This window comes from Grammomys surdaster, unplaced genomic scaffold (assembly GCF_004785775.1).
Source record: "Grammomys surdaster isolate TR1022 unplaced genomic scaffold, NIH_TR_1.0 126531, whole genome shotgun sequence".
NCBI lineage: Eukaryota > Metazoa > Chordata > Mammalia > Rodentia > Muridae > Grammomys > Grammomys surdaster.
In genome coordinates, this window is record NW_021621323.1 from 2,390,375 (window position 1) to 2,413,569 (window position 23,195).

Genomic DNA, 23,195 nt, shown 5'->3' on the forward strand with positions numbered 1-23,195 from the left:
GTAAGTTCTCTCTCTCTCTCTCTCTCTCTCTCTCTCTCTCTCTCTCTCTCTCTGTGTGTGTGTGTGTGTGTGTGTGTGATATAGCTAAACTAACGAAAGCCCTAGTTTCATTGTTTGCTCTTTGTTGTTGTGATAAAATATCATGATCAAAAGCAACTTGAGGAAGAAAGAATTTATTATTGGGATTACATGTTATAGTCCATCACCAGGGAAAACCAAACCATGAAATCAAGACAGAGAAAAGAAAGAAAGAAGTGAAGCAAAGGGCAGTGGTAGCGCAGGCCTTTAATCCCAGGACTTGGGAGGCAGAGGCTGGCAGATTTCTGAGTTCGAGGCCAGACTGGTCTACAGAGTGAGTTCCAGGACAGCCAGGGCTACACAGAGAAACCCTGTCACGAAAAAACAAACAAACAAAAGCAAAACAAAACAAAACAAAAAGTGAAGCAAAGACCAGAAAAGGATGCTGTGTACTGGCTGGCTACATCTGGCTTTCTCAAGAATGGCATTGAATGGAGCTTGGGGACTCTTATAGAAGAATAAATAAGATGAAGCCTTATAGGCCACGAAGAAGATCAGAACTCCACAGGAAGACCAATGAAGTCAGTTGACATGGACCTTTAGGACTCTCAGAGACTGAACCACCAACCAAAGAATGTTGCCACCAGCAGCTACAGACGACCAGGTTCACCTGAAAGAGAGGCTGGGAAGGGACAGGAGGGCGGGAAGAGATGAAGCCAGGACAAAGGTTTCTGATCGAGGCTCAATGCTTTAATGTTCAACTTTCAATTTAAAGGGGGTAACCCACCCCCACCCCCAGAGTTCCTTCTGGCTTCATCAGGCTGGGGGTGAGTAGAAACCATCTTGCTGGAGGTGAGAGGAATCCATAGGTAATTGCGGGCGGAGATGTCTCAAAGCAAGCTCAGCAGACAGTCTATTCTTCTCAGCTCCTGTACCAGGCTACAGGCAGACAGAAAGGCGCCAAGGCCACAGCAAGCACTGCCTCCTCGCCAAGGGCAGGAAATGCCTATGGCCAGAGTCCTATTGTTTGGTCTATTGTGGTAAACAAGGTCCCTGCTAAGGGCTGGGGGAAGGGCACAAAAGAACATACAGGGGCTGGACCCAGGCCCCTCAGATCATATGTGCAGCTTGGTCTTCATGTGGGTACCGAACAACTAGAGCAGGGGCACTGTCCCAATAGATTTTCCCTGTCTATGTGATATGTTTTTCTAGCTTGGCTGCCTTGTATGGCCTCGGGTGGGATAGCAAGCACCTAGCCTTGTAGAGACTTGGGGTAGATACCCAGGGGGCCCCACCTGCTCAGAGGAGAAAAGGAGGGGAGAATGGGAGGATTATTGGAGGAGTGACCAGGAAGGGGAAGTGTCAGGATATAAAGTGAATAAGTAAAAAAAAATTAAATTATTAGTTTAAAGGACATGGAATAAGGGGGAAAGGGGAGCATTGCATGCAGTGAGCTGAAACTTTCTATATAACATAATACTCAGTTAAATACCCCCACAGACATGTGTTTGGGTTTTCATCTTCTTAGGTATATTTTTGTGTCAAATTGACAAAGACTGGTCAGTACATCCTGGATCCACTTCTCCTAGGCAGATGACACAGAGCTCTGAAATCTCTAACATCTCAGGGCTCCATCGCAACTTCATGTAGTGGCGTTCGCGGGCCTCCTCCCAAAGACTCTGAACCTCTACCACACTTTAAAATTTGACCTCAGCCACTCTTTAAAATTTCTCTGAAGAACCCAGGATCTCCTTAGCGTACTATCTTTCACATCTCCAAAGCAGATGCAACACGGATGCTGCTGCCAACCTTGGAAGCCTGCTTGGGATGGACCCTTTCCTCCCTACAAGATAGAAGCAGTAACTTTTGTATGCTGACGCCATTACTTTCTTGGAGCAAGCAACCCTTTAGTGTCTTTTTCCCTCCCAAACTCGAATTATAACTAGGTGGGGATATTTTCTGTAGGGTGCTATTCCATATGTCCCAGGGCAGAGCAGGAATGTTTTCTTGAGCTGATAATCTTGTTAATTATCCCCATCTTTAATTCACCCTGAGAGTTTGCTGTAACACTAAGCTTCCTCTTACTCCTTTCCTCTCTAAACTATACATTTTCTATCTCTTGTTGCTTCATCATTGAAGACCTGCATAGCAGAAATCTGTAATAATCATGGCAGTGACTCCATGTTATGCTCTCTGGAATTTTTTTTTTTTGTGTCAAAGAAATCATTCCATTACTTTTTTAAGTTAGCCTCAAGCAAGTTATCGAGATAAAAGCAGAATATATCCACAGTCTTAACCAAAATATCACTGTAATCGCATCTAGCCAAATTGATTACAGAGTCCATTTGTCTTCTGAAACTCCATGCCAGTACATGACTTTCAACTCACTGTCTTTTTAGATACTACTCAGACAGCCTATTAAGCTCACTTACTGTGTTCAATAGTTTCCCTATTCCAAACTTTCAATATCTTTCATGTTCCTCCAAAGAAAGAACACAGTAGGGTTCATTACAGCCAAAACTCTACTCCTGTTACTGATTTTCTCATTGAACTTCTGTTACTATGACCTAAAGCAACTTAAGGAATAAAACATTTATTTCATGTTATTGTTCCCAAGGGATAGGTTCCATCAGGCGGCAAAGGCACAAAATGGTGTAGGAGCAGGAAGCTGGCTGGCTTTGCTTATTTGCATATTAAATTAGTTATAATAAAAATGACATCTCAGTCTATTTATCCCATGCTATATCACTTGAGACGATAATGAGGAATGAGAAAGTAAATAAATTCTCCTCTGTGCTGAAAGGCTTTTGGCATAAATATCTATAAGCAAAGACAGACTAATAAGGAAAATGCAAACGAATTTATTTAATGCAGATTTAAAGACTCCAATGATAGCTAAAGAGCAGTTACCTTGTGAGATCAGTCATCTGCTCCTGCAAGGGAGGGAGGGCTGTTCCTCCAAATTAATTTTATTCCGGACAATGGTTTTCAGAGAAAATTTTAATCAATGACCCAAATCTCTCTTACACTGAATCTTTAGATGCCTTAACAAAAACTTCACTTTATCAAAATTCTCAACTCAGAGGCACACTTCTCCACCATGTTTTAAAATATATATTAATGTCCACTGGGTGTCAGAACTGTATCTGCCTCTACATGTGATATTGAGTTCCTCCTATATGAAGCATACATTTTCTTGAAATAAAGGCCAATTACTTTCTTTGTTTATCAACACTTTAGGAATTATCCTTAATGCTCTTTTTAAATATTTTAAGAACTACTTTAATTAAAATATAATTGTATCACTTCCCTTTCCTTCTTCCATCCCCTCCAAAATCACCTTCCTTCAACTCCTTTGATGTTTCCCTCAAATGGATACCTTTTTCTCCCCTGATTATTGTTGGTTATATGTTAGTATATGTGTATATGAGTGTTTGTGTGTGCACGTGCACAATTATATACAATATAACCTGCTGAGTTAATTTCATTGTTTGTTTATGCAAGTTTATGTCTGATTGTTCTGTGTGAGACAGCCAGCTGAGAGGACTCGATGCCTGGGTTCAAGTGTTGGGATCTAGTACTAACAAACTGAAGACAATAAACAAAGCCTTTTCTTAAAATATTTTATTTTATTTAGCTTTTATATTTTTATTAATACTTTAATTGTATATTTTATTTATATTTCAGATGTTATCCCCTTCCTCCATTTCCCTCCACTCAGAAACCCCCAATCCCATCCCCACTCCTCCTGCTTCTATGAGGATGTACCCCCACCCACCCACTCCCACCTCCCCACCCTCGAATTCCCTCACACTGGGGCATCCAACCTTCATGCTACCAAGGACCTCCTCTCCTACCTATGCCTGACAAGGCCATCCTCCCCTACATATACAGCTGAACCCATAGGTCCCTCCCTAAGTGCTCCCAGGCTGGTGGTTTAGACCCTGGGAGCTCTGGTTGGTTGGTATTGTTGCTCTCCCCATGTATCCTCTAAGGAGACAGCTATATCAGGGTCCTTATAATCATCTTCCTTTTTTCACCCATGTGACATTAGTTCCATCTAAGTATAGTACAGAGCATGTGCATATAAGAGACTCCTGAAAGAAAGAAGGCAAGGGTCAAAGAGGGGCTTTTTTTCGTTTAATAACCTGAGAATTCCTGCTTCTGAGTGTTCCTATTTCCTTTTAAGTACAAAGGACTCATTATACCAAAATGGCAGTTTTACAGGACTGTGTTATTGAACCCTAACATAATTGTAACGACTTCCATATAGTAGCTGCTTTCATGTGCTGGCCACTGTTTTTAAAATACTGGATGTGTATGTCAAAACACTAGAATCTAACCAAGGTTCCTGTGTGGAAACTGTCTTTATGCCTCTTTTGGAAACAAACTATGGCTCTGATCAGCTTAAGCAGCAGCAATGCTTCTCAAAACTAGAAATGAGAAGAAACTATTTAAATATGAGGAGTCAGGACCTAGATGCTTGTAATCAACATGTTTTATTGCCTGTAAGTGATCATATCCCATTCTCTGCAGCTAAATTCAGGTTTCACATGAATTGTTTCTACTTAATTATCTTAATTTCTCAAGTACATCAAATACCACACTGATTTGTATTTACCTTTTAACTACTTAGGATTAACTTGAGTGTTCACTTTTTTACCATTAATCAAAGGTGAATTTATTTCAATGCAAGAAATGAATTAGTATATACTTATATACTTATCTACACTATGCATATACAATGTATATATTTATACATTTATAAATGTTATATATTTAACATTTCATGTATTTTAAAATGGAAACAATATTTCATCAATATGCTTGCACATCAGCTTAACAAGGAATTAATGGGAAGCATCTAATTCAACTAAGACATGTTGAACGTCTAGTAGTAAATAACCACATCTGAATTCACATGTGTGTGTGTTCTTTAATCACAGGCAGAAGCATATTTAAAGAGACACGTGTGTTAAATGGCTATCTCTTTCCTGATACCTGTCTTTCCTTTCTAAAAGTAGTCTTGGACTCTCAAAGTACTAGTATTAATCTAGAGAAAAGAATTCTTTTTATGTAATTCTAATTGAGCATTGAAATTGAATGTGGATTAGACTTCAAATATGAATTTGAATCGTTGTTAATTTTATGAAGGTTACTATCAAAGGGAAACATAAGTACCACAGGTGTTCATCTTCAGAACCAAACAAAAAATGACAGCTCTGGTCTCTCTGGAGATTCGGTTTTCATGTACCTGGAATGCTTCATTACGCAACATTATTCATTATAAATGTCTCATTGTTCTGTCTAGCAACCAGATGTGCTGATGACAACTCTTTCACTCAAGGTAAATTATGTGATAATGGGAAGAAAGAAAATCATTTCATCTTGCATTCAATGGGATGTAATCTTCAGGTTGGCATGTGCAAAAATAGCCAACTATGACTTGAGACTGTTTAACACAAGTTTATTTTCCTGGAAACTACTGGGTTTTGTTTGCTTGAAAAGAAAAGGAGAAAGAAAGAAACAAATTTGTAATTACAACATAATAGGATTCAGAAAATGCACATGGCTAATTATATGCACACTAGACAGGGTTCAGCTGGCCTGGAGGAAGAATTTTTGTTTACTTTGAGAAGGTTCATTAAGCCTGAGTTTTCAATGTAGCACACAAACATTGGAGAAAATAACGTAACAGTTTACTGTGATGAGGTGTGTGAGTAGAATAATCAGGTGAACCTGACACAACATTGTTCATAGCTGTAATATTGTTTGTTTGATATATATGATATATATATAATATACATACATATATATATACATTTGTATGTACATATATATTTATGTATGAATTACTAATGTTAAGTGGGAAATAGTGTTTTTAATTATAAAGAATGACAAAGAATTTGATCTTAGTCTATGGCTATAGTTTACTGGAAATATGGGGATTAAAAAGTCACATGGTTACACACTCAGAGGCACTGAAGTAGGCAGAGGCATGGGCACAGGATATTGTCCATGTGTTTGTATCATCAAATTCTACTACTTGAAGAGATAAATTATGTTTATACAAATAAGTCAGAGTACAATCAGGAAAACTTAGGTTTGTATTGAAATGGTTTAGCAGTATATCAGATCAGAATCTTCTACCCTAAATTCTGCCTGGTGTGCATAAGGTTTATTCTGAGCTGAGGTGAAACTGATAAAAAGGAGATGGAAGTAAGGTCCTGTGATGTCTTCCACTTGCCTACAAACAGGCATGTGCACAAAGGCTCTCTTAGCTCTTTATAAGAACAAAGAAGGTAGGTTACTGGGAACAAATGAAGACCCTTCTCAGCCTGGAGATAGCACGAGAAGAATTTATATAATAAAGGTTAATTTATTCCCAACACTCAATGTGGATATTAAACAGCTTCCACCCTCTGGAAGAGTAGTACATGATGGTAGTTTCAGCCTTTCTCCTCTACTTTTTTGAGACTTGGAATATTTCATCGGACCTGATGCTCACAGATACAGCTAGATTCAGCTCCATTAAACTTTCCAGCTTCCATCGACTCTGTTGAATAACAGGTGTGCACGATCCTGTCGTCCTTTTAAGTTACCATGTTTTCAGAGAAGACACTGCCCCAGAATGAGTTATCTTGCCTTTTCGTTTAAACCATTTTAATTTTCTTACTATTATTTTGTTAGCTATGAATCTTTCAGGTATTTGAAACACGTATGTCAAAATATCTTTACTTCTGAACCTGTAATTTAATGCTAGATTCTGTCTTTGTTAAGAGCTATGAAGAGGAGAGAGAGAGAGAGGGAGAGAGAGAGAGAGAGAGAGAGAGAGAGAGAGAGAGGCAGAGAGAGAGGGGCAGAGAGAGAGAGGCAGAGAGAGAGAGAAACAGAGAGACAGAAAGAGAGAGAGAATTTTATTCCTCCTGTGAAACAAATAAAATAGAAACAAAGTATAAGTTCAGAGTCAAACCCAAAATTAGTTCCAAATGACTCTTCTTCAAAGGATGTTTGTAGGAAATAATGATATTATGATGTGAGGAAGCTTGTTTAGACACAACATAGTTGAACTGAACAATGAAGGTACAGTGGGTAATCTATAGCCCTTTCATTAATTATTCAGCTACTTTCTTAATAATCTTAAGAGAGTCCAAACTCTTAGTACCAATCCTACTTCTAACTGTCTATCACCTTAGAACAGTAGATCTCAACCTTCCCAATGCTGCAGCCAGTAACCACATCTCCTCTTGTTGTGGTGACCCCAACCGTAAAATTATTTCATTGCTATTTCACAACTTTAATTTTGCTACTGTTATGGATCATAGTGTAAATATCTGATATGCAGGGTATATGATATGTAACCTTCAAAGAGCATGACCCACGGGTAGAGAACTGCTGTCTTATAGACCTGGATCCTTACATAGTTACAGATGTAAAATGCTTTAAGAATATGATTCTAAGAATGAATTTTCACGCACAATCTCTCCTGTTTTGACACTGCTATCTAGAATTTATTTACTGTTTATCTTCCATGTATGTGAAAAATATGCATTAATAGATATTTTGCTGTTTTTAGGGACTGGAGTGATTAAAAGCACAGCTATTAGACCATAGGACCAAAGTTTGATCCCTTGAACCTACATGGGGACTCAATAACTCTAGCCCTTGGGGACCAGTGTCATTATCTGTCCTCTGCCAAGCGTACATGTGGTACATAGACAAACTTGCAGTATCTATATGCATAAATTACAAAATTAATAATAAAATATTTTAAAACTAAGATGTCTTACAGTTTTTAAATCCCAGTCTTTCCAAATATGCCTACACAGAGAGCAAACCAGGAAGCAGAATGGATGAATATGCACTGAATTTAGATTTCTGTTTGATAAGCAAAATCATAGGAAGCCATTATTTTGTATAAAGCTATGTACTAGGGCCTAAAGACCATACCAAGCCAAGCATCACGTGATCAAACTGAAGCTTTAAAAAGAGTAAAGCGATCCCTAAAGAGGTCCCACTCTTTATATATTTTTTAATGTTGAAGTAGGTTTTATCTTAACCACTAAAAATAAATAACCAATCTTTTTTAACCAGAGTAAGAATGAATTAACTCATGCTTTATCCCTAACAAGTAAAGCCAATCAATTTGCTTTTCATTATGGTTATTATTCTGTACCCTTGTTCCCACTGTAAGAAAATCAATCAGCCTCTTATGCCCAGTGGAGCACAATTTTATTGTATTGAGTGAGGTATTGGACAATATTAGAATCACAAACAGAAGACAACTAGACCTTTAAAATGAATGTGATTTCACTTTGTCTTTCCATAGTTTGATATTGAGGCTATTGTCTGGCCATCTCATTAAGGACTATCAGTATAGCGAATAACTTTATTGAACCAATATTAAATAAATAATTAGATAATATAGTTGCATACTGTAAAAAAGTAATTATTTAGGAAACAGCATTTTCTCTTTAAAATCAGTGTTTCTTCAAAAGGTAACTATATTTTGCTGTTATCCATTCAAAGTGATCATTGTTAAAAAGTAGAATTTAAAAAGTATTAATCACATGTTTGAATTTGGACTTGATATAAAATTAAATAGATCATGTAATACAAATAGAAAACTATAACAATAATTTTATGTTATATATAATAACTTTATATTTATATTGTTTGAAAGATTACTTCATTTAAGGAACTAAATATCTTTTATTTCCTATAAAATATCTAAGATCCCCAAAAAAGAAAATTTAAAAAAAAATTACTTATATACCTTGAACATCAGCTCTATAATATAATGTTCACATAGTAATCTTTAGAACTGTAATTAAAAGTGTCACTCGCAATTCTACAATCTAGAAATAGAATGTACTATCATATCTGGCTTCAACATATATTAAAATTATTCACGTGCTCCGTTACAATGAGTCTAGAACTAGAAATCTATATTCACTGTTGCAATGAAATGCACTTCATTTCTGGTCAGCACAGAGTGTTGATATCCTCTGCTTCTGCTTTTGTTCAGGTTACCCTCAGCTCCTGGTAGGTTCCCACACTTAGGCACCAGTCGTGTGCAAAGAGATTAGCATGAACACTACAGCCTAAAACTCTTAAGTTCAAAAAATGCCTTTGCTTCAGCCTCCCAAGTAGACGGGAATATATATATTTATGTACGTGCGACTGAAGATATTTACATACAAGGTTAAGACTGGAAAAGCATAACTCTATCCTTATTATTTCTAGTCATGCAAAGACAAATAGCCATGCCCTAGTGGAAAAAGAAAGCTAGTAGCTATAAGCTAGAGATCCAGGAAGTTCTGTTTGTTATACAATTTGATCTGCTACAGTAAATGAATTTATATCATTTTGTAATAGGTATGTTGAAGGAGATCTTTGTTTTATGTGGTATTTTAAGTCATTTTAATAGGATATACATTTTCATAGGCCATGTTTTTGCATATAAATATTTGTTTAGGTGATGGGTCTTTCTGCATTATTTTACATGCACCAATTCACTTTGTATTGATTCTATTGTTGTTGTTATTTTTTTAAAATTTTTTATTGGATATTTTATCTACATTTCAGATGTAATCCCCTTTCCCCATTTTCCCGCACCCAGGATACCCCCATCCCATTCCCCCTCCTCCTGCTTCTATGAGGATATGCCCGCACCCACCCTCCCATTCCCACCTCCCCACCCACTATTTCCCCCACACTAGACCAAGGACTTCCTCATCCACCTATGCCTGACAATGTCATCCTCCCCTACATATGCATCTGGGGCCATAGCTACCTCCCTATGTGCTCCCAGGCTCCCAAGACCCTGGGAACTCTGGTTGGTTGGTATTGTTGCTCTCTCCTGGGGCCGCAACCCCTTTCAGCTCCTTCAGTCTTCTCTCTCACTCCTCCATTGGGAACCCCATGATCAGTTCAATGGTTAGCTGTAAGCATCCGCTTCTGTATATTTCAGGCTCTGACAGACCTCGTACAGTTATATCAGGCTTCTGTTGACTCTATTTTGATCTTCATCTGAATGCAATGGAACTAAGCTAGGAAAAAGCTATTGTTTCAAATGTGAAGATGCAAACTGATAATCAAGACTGTGACCACTGTCCCCTTTCCAGCCATTTGTTTTGTATTATGAGTAAAAATTTAAGTCATGTAAGTGACTGCTGGTTATACCTACCAGATGAGAGAATGAAAGATCTGCAAAAGGAGTTATAGGGAAAAGTGAGCCAACCTCACAGACAAGCCAGATATAAGATGCTTCTTCATGTAGTCTAGTGATTACTCAGTCTCTTAGAGATGGTCCCCATAAGTGTACATTACCTGCCTAACACCTGATTGACAATCATTATGTCACTATCAAAAAATAATTTAATTATAATAGGAAACTAGTTTAGCAAAATTCACATAATACAATGGATATTGAGCACTTATTTGCACATAATTTAATTCAATACACATAATATCCTATGGTAAGTAAACTACATTTATTAATTGTGGTGGTTTGGATAAAAATAGCTCCCATCAGATCACAGAGAGTGGTATTATTAGAAGATATGGCCTAGTTCGAGTGGGTATGCCCTTGTTAGAGGTGTGCCAGTTGGGGTGGGCTTTGAGATTTCAAATTTTCAAGCCAGGTCCAATGTCAGTCTCTCTTCCTTTCACCTGCTGATAGATGTAGAACTCTCTGGTATGTCCCCAGCACTGTCTCTGCCTTCCTGTCTCCATAGTTCCCTCCATGATAATAATTAATTAAACCTCTGAAACATAGGCCACCCCCAATTATATTATTTCCTTTATAAGAGTTTCTGTGGCCATGGTGTCATGGTGTCTCTTCACAGCAATAGAAACCCTGGGTAAGACACTAATACTACCCTAATTTCCATACAATAGATACCCACATATACTAAATGACTTGCTCAGTTTCCACAGTAAGAGACAGACAAAAAGAAAATATGAACCAAAACATTTCCCATTCCAGTGTTCTTACTTCTATAGCAAAGAGAATTCCTAAAGCAATGCATTGTTCTCCCACAACTGTCGAGTTTGAGTGTCACCAACTCCATAGCACTGTATATAGAAGCTCATCTTATCTTCAAGGTTCACTCAGTCTTTCTAGTTCTCTCCAAATCATTGTCTTCATTCTTGTCCCCAAATTCTTTGTTTCTTTTTTTTAAAATAAAATAGTCATACACATAGTCTGTGTCATTTAAATATTTAAAAGAACAAGAAAAAATGACTAGTGGTGTTCTCTTTTGTAGAAAACTAAAGGTTATATCTAGATCACTGAAATATCTCAGACAGCTTGTCTCTGGCATGAGAAAACCCTTAGTATGTACTTACTTTAAAAATACCTAGCAGTATTCTACTAGTATTCTTGTTTTTCTTTCTCTAATGTTAATGTGAATTGTACTTTTATATTTCTCTAGAATTTCAATGATATGTATATGGATTCTAAAAGCACATATTGTGCAAGATGTACTTAAAGCAGCTACAGAAAACCTTGATTCCAGTATTCAGATACTGTGTATTCAAACCTATGTTAAGTATTGTAAGAATTCTTAAAAAATAACACTATCAAAGCTGTCTATGAATAATCTCTAGAAAGCGTTCCTTTCTCCTCCTAAAATGATCCTTCCAGTGTGTGAGATGTGAAGAACCAAGCTAAACTGCAACCAGTATGAGCTACAATAGAAAATTTCAGAAATAAATTCAATGGTAGTTTAACCCACCACACTAATGGAGGGAAGCATATGCCTTTATCATACATCTTCCTGAAGTATATCTTAAGGTCCTGTTGCCTTTGGCATCAACCAGCAGAAAACATTAAACTCTTTTAGCTCTTTTAGTGCAATGATCTAGTTTGACCTAAGTTATTGCAGGTAAAGGGTGCATATGATTTAGGGGCTCTAATGCAATAGCTAATAGCTTTGCTAAGGAACCACATTTTATGTCCCCAATGGATGCTTCCTGTTTCATTCACTTTAATTATCCAACATTTTAGGTATGGTTCTCTCTTTCCAACTTCCCTGTTGTTTTAAAGTTAATCACTGTTCATAATTGCAGTGCTGGATCATTGAGAAAGAAGAAAGAAGCCATTCTCTGAAGTCATGTATTTCTCCTGCTGATAGCAGGATTGTTCCCCAAAGAATATTTCCAGCACATTGTCCATTTTAGTTACAATTGCCTCTAGAGACAAGCCTTGTATAATTTTCCCTGAAACACCATTTGACCCATTATTAATTTAATGGACTTTATGATTTTTTTCTTTTATACAAAAACATGCATTCCATTTCCTTAATTTCATCTCATTTTCACTAGATATGAGAGATCATAATAGTCTACGTAATTTCTCTCCATTTTCTAACAACTACCTTTTTCCATAAGATAGTGACATAAAATGAACATAGAGTATCTTTATGTATACTATATAATACTAAATTGGATTTTCACCAGTTTCACGAGAAAATGAACTATATCTTAAGATGTTTACTTTTCAAAGTACCATAGAGGTGATATAAATTCTGAAAGAAAAATAAAGACAAAGTTTATTTGAATAATTACAGTCTTCTAATATCTTATCTCAAAATTTGTAAATGCATTCACTTGATGTACAGAGGAAAGATAGAAGAAGTTAGATTACCAAAAGAAGTCTCACATTTGCCACTAGGAAATTATTACTACAATTTCTCTAACAGTATTTCAAATATAATACTTTATCTTTTGTCTATCATGCAAAAAATGTACTTTTACAAATAATAACTTGTAACAAATGACAGCAAAAGGTAAAAATTAATGTTTATGTTTAAGATTAAAGTTAGTGCATAGAATTAATGCATAGTATTCACTTTCTACCTTTTTGTTCATTGAGCTACCTCATTTGTTTTGATAATTAATATAAAATTAGAGGCCCAGAAATGATTAAGTATAATTCAGTCTTGGGCATTTTTAAGGCAGATAAGGTCTTTCTTGGTATCGATAATAACTTCAAGTACCTTATTCCAACAAAATCCTAGAAGGATATACATTCCTGCCATTTTTGTCTACATAGAGACCTTACCAATGTCATTTTTTAGTGCTGTATACTGTCCTTGACCACATTCTTCTGGTACTGTAGTCTTTATTTATAAGTCTTGTCATTTTAGTCTGTGTGTTTCACAATTTCAAGGCTAGTGCCAACCTGAGAGTAAGATACACAGTAGACATTGAACATTTGGATTGAAGTTATGGCCACAGGTATGAACAACTATTGGCATAGATGTATGTCCCGTTCTGTTGGGTAATTTTCAGCGCTAGTTATTAAGTCTCATAGAGTTGTTGCTTTCTTCACTCAGGACACTAAGGACCTAATGCTTTCTTTTCTCCTTCTCATTCATTGACTATCTGAGATGGTAAGAGGAAGAAAAACAAGCATGCCAGGGAAAGACATTGTAACGTATATAGTAGTTTAGTTTTGGTTTAGGTTTTGGGCACTATACTTATTTCATTTATGTTGCTCTTATCAAATATCCTGAGAAAAAGTAACTTGCAGAACAAGGTGGTTTGTTTTTATTTACAATTCCAAGTAACAGGTCAGAATGGAAGTCAAGGCAAGAATTTCAAATAGATGCTCAAGTCAATTCAGAGATGGAAAAATTTGTGCTTGCACACTTGCTTGCTTGCTTCCTTGCTTGGTTTCTCAGTGCTTCATGATTCACAATCCCTGTCAAATGAGTGGTGCTGACTATAATGGGCTGGACTTCAAATTAATATTAATTAATTTAATTAAGGCAATTGCCCATAGACATGCCCACAAGCCAATCCAATGTAAAAATTTCCCTACTAAGACACTCTTATCAAATAATTCTTGGTTATAACAGGTTTACAACTAAAGCTGCCCATCACATGAACATGTAACAAGTGAAATATTCACTTAACATGAAATGCAATCACAATGTATTCAATGAGATATGCTAAGTATATGAATGAAAGAAAAAAAGGAAATTATGTATTTTTGTCATAATTTTTATGAGAATGGATGGTTGTAGGGATATATGTTTGGATTATAATTCAATGGTAAATAATAAACTGGGGCATAAGAGTTGTTCAAGTTTGTTGCCATGTTCCTGTGTCTTTACAGTTATGGATATTGCTTTGTTCTTGGTAGAAGCAGGTTCTGTCACAGCAATGTATCATGATGAACTCCATAGAAAGTTCAGTCATGATCTGCTTCAAATTAGAGCAGTAGACGAAGGCCAAGGAAACCTTCCTGTTTCACGTTCAATTTCACATAAGCCAACAGGCCATATATAGGAGTTGATGCCATCAACTCCATCAATTGAATTGAAATGAACAAAGACACACAGAAAAGCTGCTTAGAAAGAAAAATCAACATGCATTTATTTTCAGGGCATTAAAAAATAGCATCTAATAATTGGGAAAAGAAACAGGTAGGATATATTTGTACATTGTGAGTATAAATCATGAGAAGTGAGTAGTCAAATATATCCACAAATATGTGAAGGCCAATTTCTACTGAACAGGCATATGGTAATAAAATTTGAAGTTAGATAATTATTTGAATTTATTTTTTCTTTACTACACAGATTATTGCCCAGTGAAGTCAAATTTATTGTCTCTTTATGCAAACTTATAAAATAGAAATAATGATGGGAATTTAAAGATGTGATATTTATTGGTATGAGATATTGCTAGAAAAGTATTTGACATACAAAAACTCAACTGTGTATATTAGGTATAGTTTGCTTCCCCACAACCACTGTGTGTGTGTGTGTGTGTGTGTGTGTGTGTGTACGTGTCCACGAGCTTTCTTGTCTCACTCTGTCTTTCTCTGTCTCTGTCCTGCATCTGTCTCTATCTCTGTCAGTCTTTTCTCTATCTCTATGTCTTTCTTTCCTATCAGAGCTGACTGATAAAATTAAAAACCTCCCTTAAAATTAAAAAAAACATCTGCTATATCTTTATCAAGGAAAGAGTCATAAAAGCCATTGCTGTGACAAACTTAGAGCCCAAAGATCTAGGTGCCTGGGAGCTTCAGCCCAAATTCAAGCCGCAAAGATCAAGAACCAGCATTACTGATCTAACAGACAAGAAAAGTTAAATACTCCAGACTAACCAGGAACCAAAAAAGGACTTTCTCCCTCCCTTGGCTGTATTTAGGTCTTCAGTAGTTGGAAAGATGCTTTCCTACCCATTGTATGATTCATATGCTAATCTTTCTAGAAACATATTCAAGGCAGAGTATAAATATTATTTACTAGATAACTGGGCATCAGTTACAAGTAAGTTGATACATTAAATTAGCCATATGAAGGTAAAAGATAAGAAACAGGTAGCTATAACTCTGTTCCTCCTGTTTGGGATGCCCAGAATGCTGACTGACATGCTGCACATGCAGAGGAGAGCATATGCCAAGCCTGGCCTTTGTAACTAAGTATTTGTTCTATGGTGGTCACCTCCTGTGGAAATGTTGGCTTAAGCTTCCAATTTTCTAGGCTCGCCATTGTCTTCTCTATTGGCTTTCATATTGTTCTTTCTCAAGTAAATAAAAAATAATAAAACTGGCAATATTTGTCCTTAAGAAAAGAACTATGTAAACCAAGACTCTACATGAAAATCACTTTCGTATTTGTTACAGGGTAGAATAGAAATCATCGTGTAACAATGCTGAGGAATAATGTAGAAGAATAGAGAAACAAGTCTATAATTACATTCATTAATCTTATTTTCAACGTTTGAAAGTGAACTTGAAAAATATTAAGGTCTAGATATTAGATTTTTTTGTTTCCCTAAAAGCTATCTGATGCAGCCTCTCTTTCTCACTTATAGAATTTCTAATACAATAAAGCTTCTTGATCTCCCTAACTGTACATAGAAGACACAGCAACAACAACAACAACAACAAAGACGATTCCTGATGCTGAAAAGAGATTGGTCCATGTGATTATGATGTATTGCCATGGATATCTGCCTTTTGCTTCCTTTGTTTATATAATTGAAGTCCCAAAGAAACACATCAAGAGTAAGAGATAGAGTCTCTGCAGAGAAACCAGGACAATTGACTGCTATTTTTCCTCCATAAGGATTATACCTGTTCCAACAGTAGAGGCTGTGAACAGAGCTATCTAAAAAGCCCGTGAGCTCTGCAAAGCATGTGCTGCAGGAAAAGAAACTAGAGGATGATTATTTCAAAGTGACTCAAGCAGACCTTTCTACTACAAAGTATCTTTTCAATTAGAATGCTGCGAATCAGACAGTGAGAAGATGTAAGGTAAGTCGGGGTGGGGGGTGGGGGAGCAAGGTATGGCTGCCAACCTCTGCCGAGTACTCTTCCTTTCACGTTTGATTCATTTCCTTGAAGAAATTTAGGGTGCTACAGATATCAGTTTCCCCCTACACCCCACCCCCACTTTTTCCTTAGAATGTCTGTGTTCATCCCATTATTCCTTCAAGTCTACAGTGAAGCAGCTCTCAGCGTTTGAAGCTTTTGCTTCCAAAAAGTAGCCGTTTCCCTCTCCCACAAGCAGCGCATGTATATATATATGCTCAATATAAGGGGGCCCTGTTTCTAATCATGGATAAATTAAATGAGTGGATCATTTGACAATATCTGTGTGTTGGGAACATCTACTAATGACCTTTATTACTGAAGACCTAGGCCCTCAGGCAATGAACCTAGACAACACTGATTAAGAAAGAAGCCTGCTGGTTTTACAGCTATATAAAAGAGAAGGAATCTTTGTGTTAATGGAAAGGGGTTGGGCAGAGAAAGAAATGTAAAAAATGAGTGAGCTATAAAAACAGAAAGGCTTTTCCCTTCCTTTGGGCTCCAGTGTTTGAACAGGAATCCACAGATGTAAGTGCTCAGGAAAGATCATGGGCAGATATACGGAGCTCAGCAAATGAAAGATTCCTTCGCAAAAGATACACCAAATTGTGAACATAGGCTTTTCTTTAAAGAATTTAAAAAAAAAAACATTATTATTTTTTAAAAATGTCATTTTGACTAAGGGCAACCCTCTCAATTCCCTCCCTGCCCTGTCAGGCATAGTGAGTGAAGCCATTGCTGAGAGGGTTTTTCTTAGTGGTTTCTCCAAGTTCTCTTTCTGCTCCAAAGTGACTATGGTGACTGTTTCCTTTGACAGGCCACTTTTTGCACAGGATTCCCCCCGCCACACACACACATATACACACATACACACACACTGTTTGAAACACTCCCGAAAGATTCCTGCCAGTGTGTTTAACCATTGCTATTGTATTTTTTTTCTTCCATGTACCCTACAGGCATAGTTAATATAACCAGCACACATCTTGTCTCACAAAAATATCAAGATTTAAATGAACATTGTATATGGTTACTCATTGATTTTCAATATGAATATGTTCATACATAGATGAGCCAAGGTTTTGAGACTGCATTAGAAATATACTCAGTTAAGATTGCTTGAAGTTGAAAAATTATAAAACCTAACAAACATAACCCCTAAAACCAGTTTAAATGAAACTAAAACCACTCAAAATTCAAATATACTCCAGAAGCAATAACATTTTTAATTAGAATATATTACTAATTTTTAAAATATTGAGATCAATATGTGTAGAATATGCATTTTACTCCTTTATTACAAATGTATTTTAAGCAACAGGGAAATGGCTTAGCAATTAAGCACAGGCAACTCTTTCAGAGTATCTGTTCCTTCAGTTTAGATGCCCAGCACCCACCACCATCATTTTTAACTTCAGTTCCAGAGGTTTTGACATCTTTAGGCTGGCCCAGGCAACAGCCTCACACACGGTGCAGAGATACACATGCAGGCAAAGCACCTATGCAAATAAAATGATAGAATTATGTTTAAAAATACAATGTAAAACTCTTCTACTTTAAACTGGAAAGATGATGTGTTAATTGGTGGTACAATACTGGGTATATAGATATAATACTTCAATCGACAGTCCAGATTAAAATAATCAGAGGAATTAATTATCTCAAAATCCAACAGCACAAGATTGACATGCAAATATTAAATTCATGTTCTTGGTTAGTATGGAAACTGGTTGTGAGAGCAGGTAAATGTCTCTTAGCTCTTGAATAAAATTATTAATTTTTCTATTTTATCATTTATTAAAATACTGTTTATGCAGAATAAGACATACAATTAGATCATTGTTTAAGAATAAAATAGGCCTGCCCTTTTTGTAATGATTTTATATTATATGGATTATATAATATATATAATAATTATATTATATATATACATATATATAATATGGATTGCACTTAAAAATCTTCAAAATTTAAAATGTCTACAATTTTTATTCTCTTTCTAGTGATGCAATTGAGTTCATTCATACATTCATTCATTTCTTGAGCACTTATTACTAGAAAGCACTAAGTGTTACTAACACTTTAGAAACCAATAGAAAGGTGCTTATTCACCTTGTACTTTATATTGCAACAAATGGGGAAAATAAACATATTAGAGAAGAAGTAATCAGACAGATGCATCCTGGACAGAACCTAGAGAAGACAAAGCGTCTGTGAGCAGAGGACCAGCAATGGGTACCATGGGAGCTAAGACAAAGTAATGAAACTAAGAGAAGGAATAGAGACTGTGCTTTTCTTAGATGAAAGATCAGCCACCTACAGGAAGACCCTGGAGAGAAAAGGTCATAGGCTACTGAGAGGGAGGTGAGTGAGGACATGTTGATGAGGATGGGGAATAGCTAGAGCCCCATCTAGGCAGTAATGCAGATCATGGTAATGGGTAAAGAGATAGGGGATGGAGCAACACATGGTGCCCGCTCATCCTGGAGCTAAAACAGTGGAAATTTCTACTTTTCAAAGGAAAGCCACAGTATGATGGTTACTCCCTTTATAAGAGAGGAAACGGGAAAATATATTGGACTTGGTCTCTACTGCTTTTATTATTATATCTACAAGAGAATAGGTATACATTCTCCATGAAGAAAGCCAGATTCTGTGACTTAATTCTACAGACCAGTCTGTAAGCTGACTTCTTTCTGTGAAGCAACGTTCTCCATATCCAACTATGCAAACTCAAGCATATTCTTGAGTAGTCATGCTCCTAGTTCAAGTTAGGTAATGAGTATGTCTACTTGCTACAGCATCTAAATATTACAAAAGCATTTAGCAAGACTACACTGAGGCTACTCAATTATGTGAATTCCCTCAAACCTCAAGACAGTCTTAAGAAGTGAGCATGATTCTTTTTTCTATTTGTGTGAATAGAAATTGAGACTCAAAGGGGGAAAAAAACTAATGCAATGTCAAATACTCTGGCAGTTAATGGTGTTGATTCTAGGTTATAGGTGTCTGAAGTTTATGCTTCTAAACAAAGTAATCTATGCCACTTAAGTTCTTTGGATCTGTTCCATGTTTTTAATGTTTTGTAATGAAAAATGTAACACAAACTAGTGTACCTAATAGATTCCAAGATATTCACAAATTATTTTAGCATCTTGTATCTACCCCTTTGTATAATTCCTTCAACTCTGACATAGAAATAACAGCTTTTGTGAAAGCCTAGTCTTCTCTATATAGGGTTGTAGTGCCCAACTTGCCTGGAGATGGCTTTCTCCCAACCCGGTTTTGTGAATTAGCTAGTTCTAAAAAAAACCAATATAGCAAATCACTGAAAGTGGCAGGGGCTGAGGGTATCAGCCCAGTGGTCAACTAGGGCCTACTAATAACCCCTGTGGCTTGACAACAGATCCTTGCCCAGCTGAGTTTAACAGTAGTCTCCCTGTTTTTAGAAATTCTTATACTTCAGTCTGATGAAAGCGATGAGACAAAACTACCTATGTTGGATTCTCAAAACCCAGAAACTAGACGATAAAAACTTGCTGTTTCTAGTCTCAATGCTTCTGTTAATTTATTATGTAGCAATTGAAAATCAATAAAGACAACAATAATGCATATGTACAGGCTGTAGAGAGGGGGGAAAGTGGTATGCTTGATCTAATAAACTTTCTCCTATCTTCTGTAACATGAGCATCCTTTATGAAGCTGGATGGGTCATGGCCTTTCCGGAGCTATGAAAGAGGAGTTCCAGAAGGTTGAATAACCTTTCTGAAATCACTGGCTCCATAGCTGTGCAGCCCTCACCTATGATGACATATGACCTTCTTCATGGTCTCACACTATCCTGGTCCTCAATGCAACATCCCTCCCAAAAGTGTCCACCAGAGGCTATTATGTTGTCCTCTTTGACTCAGGAGAAGACATGCTCACCAAACATGACTATCAGCTCACATTCACTGAAGACTTTTGTTACTTTTGCTTTCATTTTTGTTGTTAATTTTAAAGTCTATACATGCACAAACATATACAGCAAAAACAACATTTAAAAATGCAATCTAGTAGTCATATGCCTGTGGCCAGTGGACACTGGTGACTTTCATCTCTTGTCAGATTCCCTGAAGTTCATAAAGTACTTTCTCACCCTTCAGTCACTGAATGAATGCTTGTTTAATAAACAAAAATAAATGAGGGAGTCAATGTATTGATTTCCTTTAGAGGAAGATCTCTAGACAGCTGCAAGCCTCCAGAAGAAAAACACAAAGGGAACGGATGGCAAGGTTAACCAAAGCAGAGAGAGCTGAGAGAAAACTGCCCCAGTGTTTAAGGTGACAGCTGGGAGCACACTTGACTAAATCCACATGCCAGCATCACTTCAGCATTCTCAGACAGGCCTCGAGTCAGAATGTCTGCCCAATGTGTCATAAACTCTGTTGTTAAAACACACACTCCCCTTCCCACGCATTCCCCTGCCCCGTGAGACCTACTCAGTGGCTGGATAAAATTTAAAAATACCATAAGGGTATCATGATCCTTTATGCATAAAGTGAATTTCATCCCTTAAATACTTTTTATGATTTGCATTATAAGGAAGTGGAGATGGCATCTTTAGCTTAATATTAAGAGAGAGACCATATGAAGAGTTCATATAATAAAGGGCAATCTGTCTACTGAAATAAACCCTCTTTACAAAGTTAATAAATCCTTAAAAAGGATGAATCATAGTTAATTTAGAATCTTGTTCTCCCAATAACAAAATATTTATGTATGTTTTGTGCTGTAGGCTAAGAGGAAATGATATTAATAATACTTCATTTTCAGGGTTGACGAGGTTTATAACCTCCAAGTGACAGCCTGGATTTAACATCAAATACTGAAGATACCTACAATGGATAACTGGAGAAAATGTGTTTTGTCAGATTGGTATTCTGTGTTCTATATTTCCTCTTTCAGAATTTTATGTATTTATTATAAGGTTATGAAAAGTTTTCATAGCACTAAAAAGGTCAAGTTCACATTAATCTAGATTCTACTTATAGGCTGTTATTATTTTACTCTCCCATAGACTTGCTTCCTTTTGTTTTCTTTGTGAAAACACCCATGGTACATGAGTGGCCCAAGACAAAGAGTAAGTCATTCTGGGATGCAGTTCTCTTCCAGCCTCTTCTTGTGCTGGACCTTCAAGTCCGAACCCCTCGTCATCGTCAAAGCACTGAGAATCCATCCTTCCGGAGCTCGGACACAGTTCTCCTTAAGGATGACTACCTACATGTCTCGATTGTTCTTCAAAACGCTCCCTGCTTCTTTCAGGTTTTGAACAAAGACAGGAATTTACAACTAGACAGGAATCTAAAACTCAGGAATCTACAACTAGAATCATTTATTCAAAGCAGTGGACCTTGCCTGCATTGAGATACTCTAAGTGCTTCCAGGTTCTTTTTTCTTGTGCAAAATTTCTCTCCATTTAAGAAAAAAGGGAGATGTTGGTTATTAGTTGTTCCTTTGCTGCTTTGATAATACACCATGACCAATGAAACCTATACAAGGAAGGGTATATTTGGCTTATGGTTCCAGAGGGTAAAACTTGGAAATGCTGGGGCAATCTGGCAGTGGGGCAATGGCAGTTGGTACAGAAGCTAGTGGCTCTTATCTTGAACCTTAAGCACTTAAGCAGACTGCTTACTGGGTATGACATGACTCTGAATTATCAAAGCCACCACCAGTGGTATACTTCCTAACCTAATTCCATCACCAATGAGAAACCCAGTATTCAAATATAGGAGCCTTCAGTGTGCATACTCCCATCCAAACCCCCATTCTTGGTTATGTCTTGAATTAAATTATGTTTCTGTCACCCTGGCAGAAATTAAATTGAGATATAAGAAACAAAGTTCTTATTAAGATGAGATCTTTATCTACTTGAAAAGTTTGAGCAGAGTGTTCCCAGACACCTGGTTGATCTTTCTGATACAGGTTCAATTTTCCAGTTACTTTAATGAAAGTACACGCATTGAACACTACCTCGGTCATGCAGGAGACTGAGTCAGCCATGCACATGGCTGTGATTGACAGGATTCCTATCAAGTAACTTTTGCCAATTAAATTCAAACACATAAACCTCAGTACCTGGGACTGTTATGCTTACTGGTTTCAACTTCAATTAATTTTTGGCTTGATTTCAAAGGCATCACATTTTAAGGAGCTGAACATGAGGTTTTGCAGGAAAAATCTAAAAAGTTCCACTATCCCCTCTGACCCATCTGAGAGTGACAGCTGACTTATACTCTTATTGGGCAGCCTAGTGCCTCTCATCATTTCTTATAGAGATATATGTAACTGTATTCTTTTCCACCCTGACTTGTAAGTTATTGGGGTATCTATTTTTGTGTTAAACATTTAAAAACTCCCATAGTATATGGCTTGTTTAAAGGCAGAGGTGCTCAGTAAATATTTATTCAACAAACAAGCAAACAGCAAAGTGTTAGTCAATTTACATATGTACTTACTGTGTCAAGTCATCATCACAAAGATATAGTAAAACCAAAACTCATTAGGATAGAAAGAATTGGTTCTTTAGCCAAGAAAAAATGTTAATGCAGAAATGTATCTCCTCTTAAGTATTTCAAATGGAGAAGATTTTGCTGATGATATTTCTCTTGAAAAGACCTGCACTCCATGTGCACTGTTTTCAGACATTTATAAGGCTTTTGAAAGTTTTAAATGACTTTAAAAATCATCTCCAGTCACATTCTTCATGCAGAGAGGTAGATAGGCCTCCCTAGGGGGGCTTTCTCTTTGAGTATCTGTGAGTCTGAGTCACGCTCTCTTGAAGACTCTCTTATGGCAT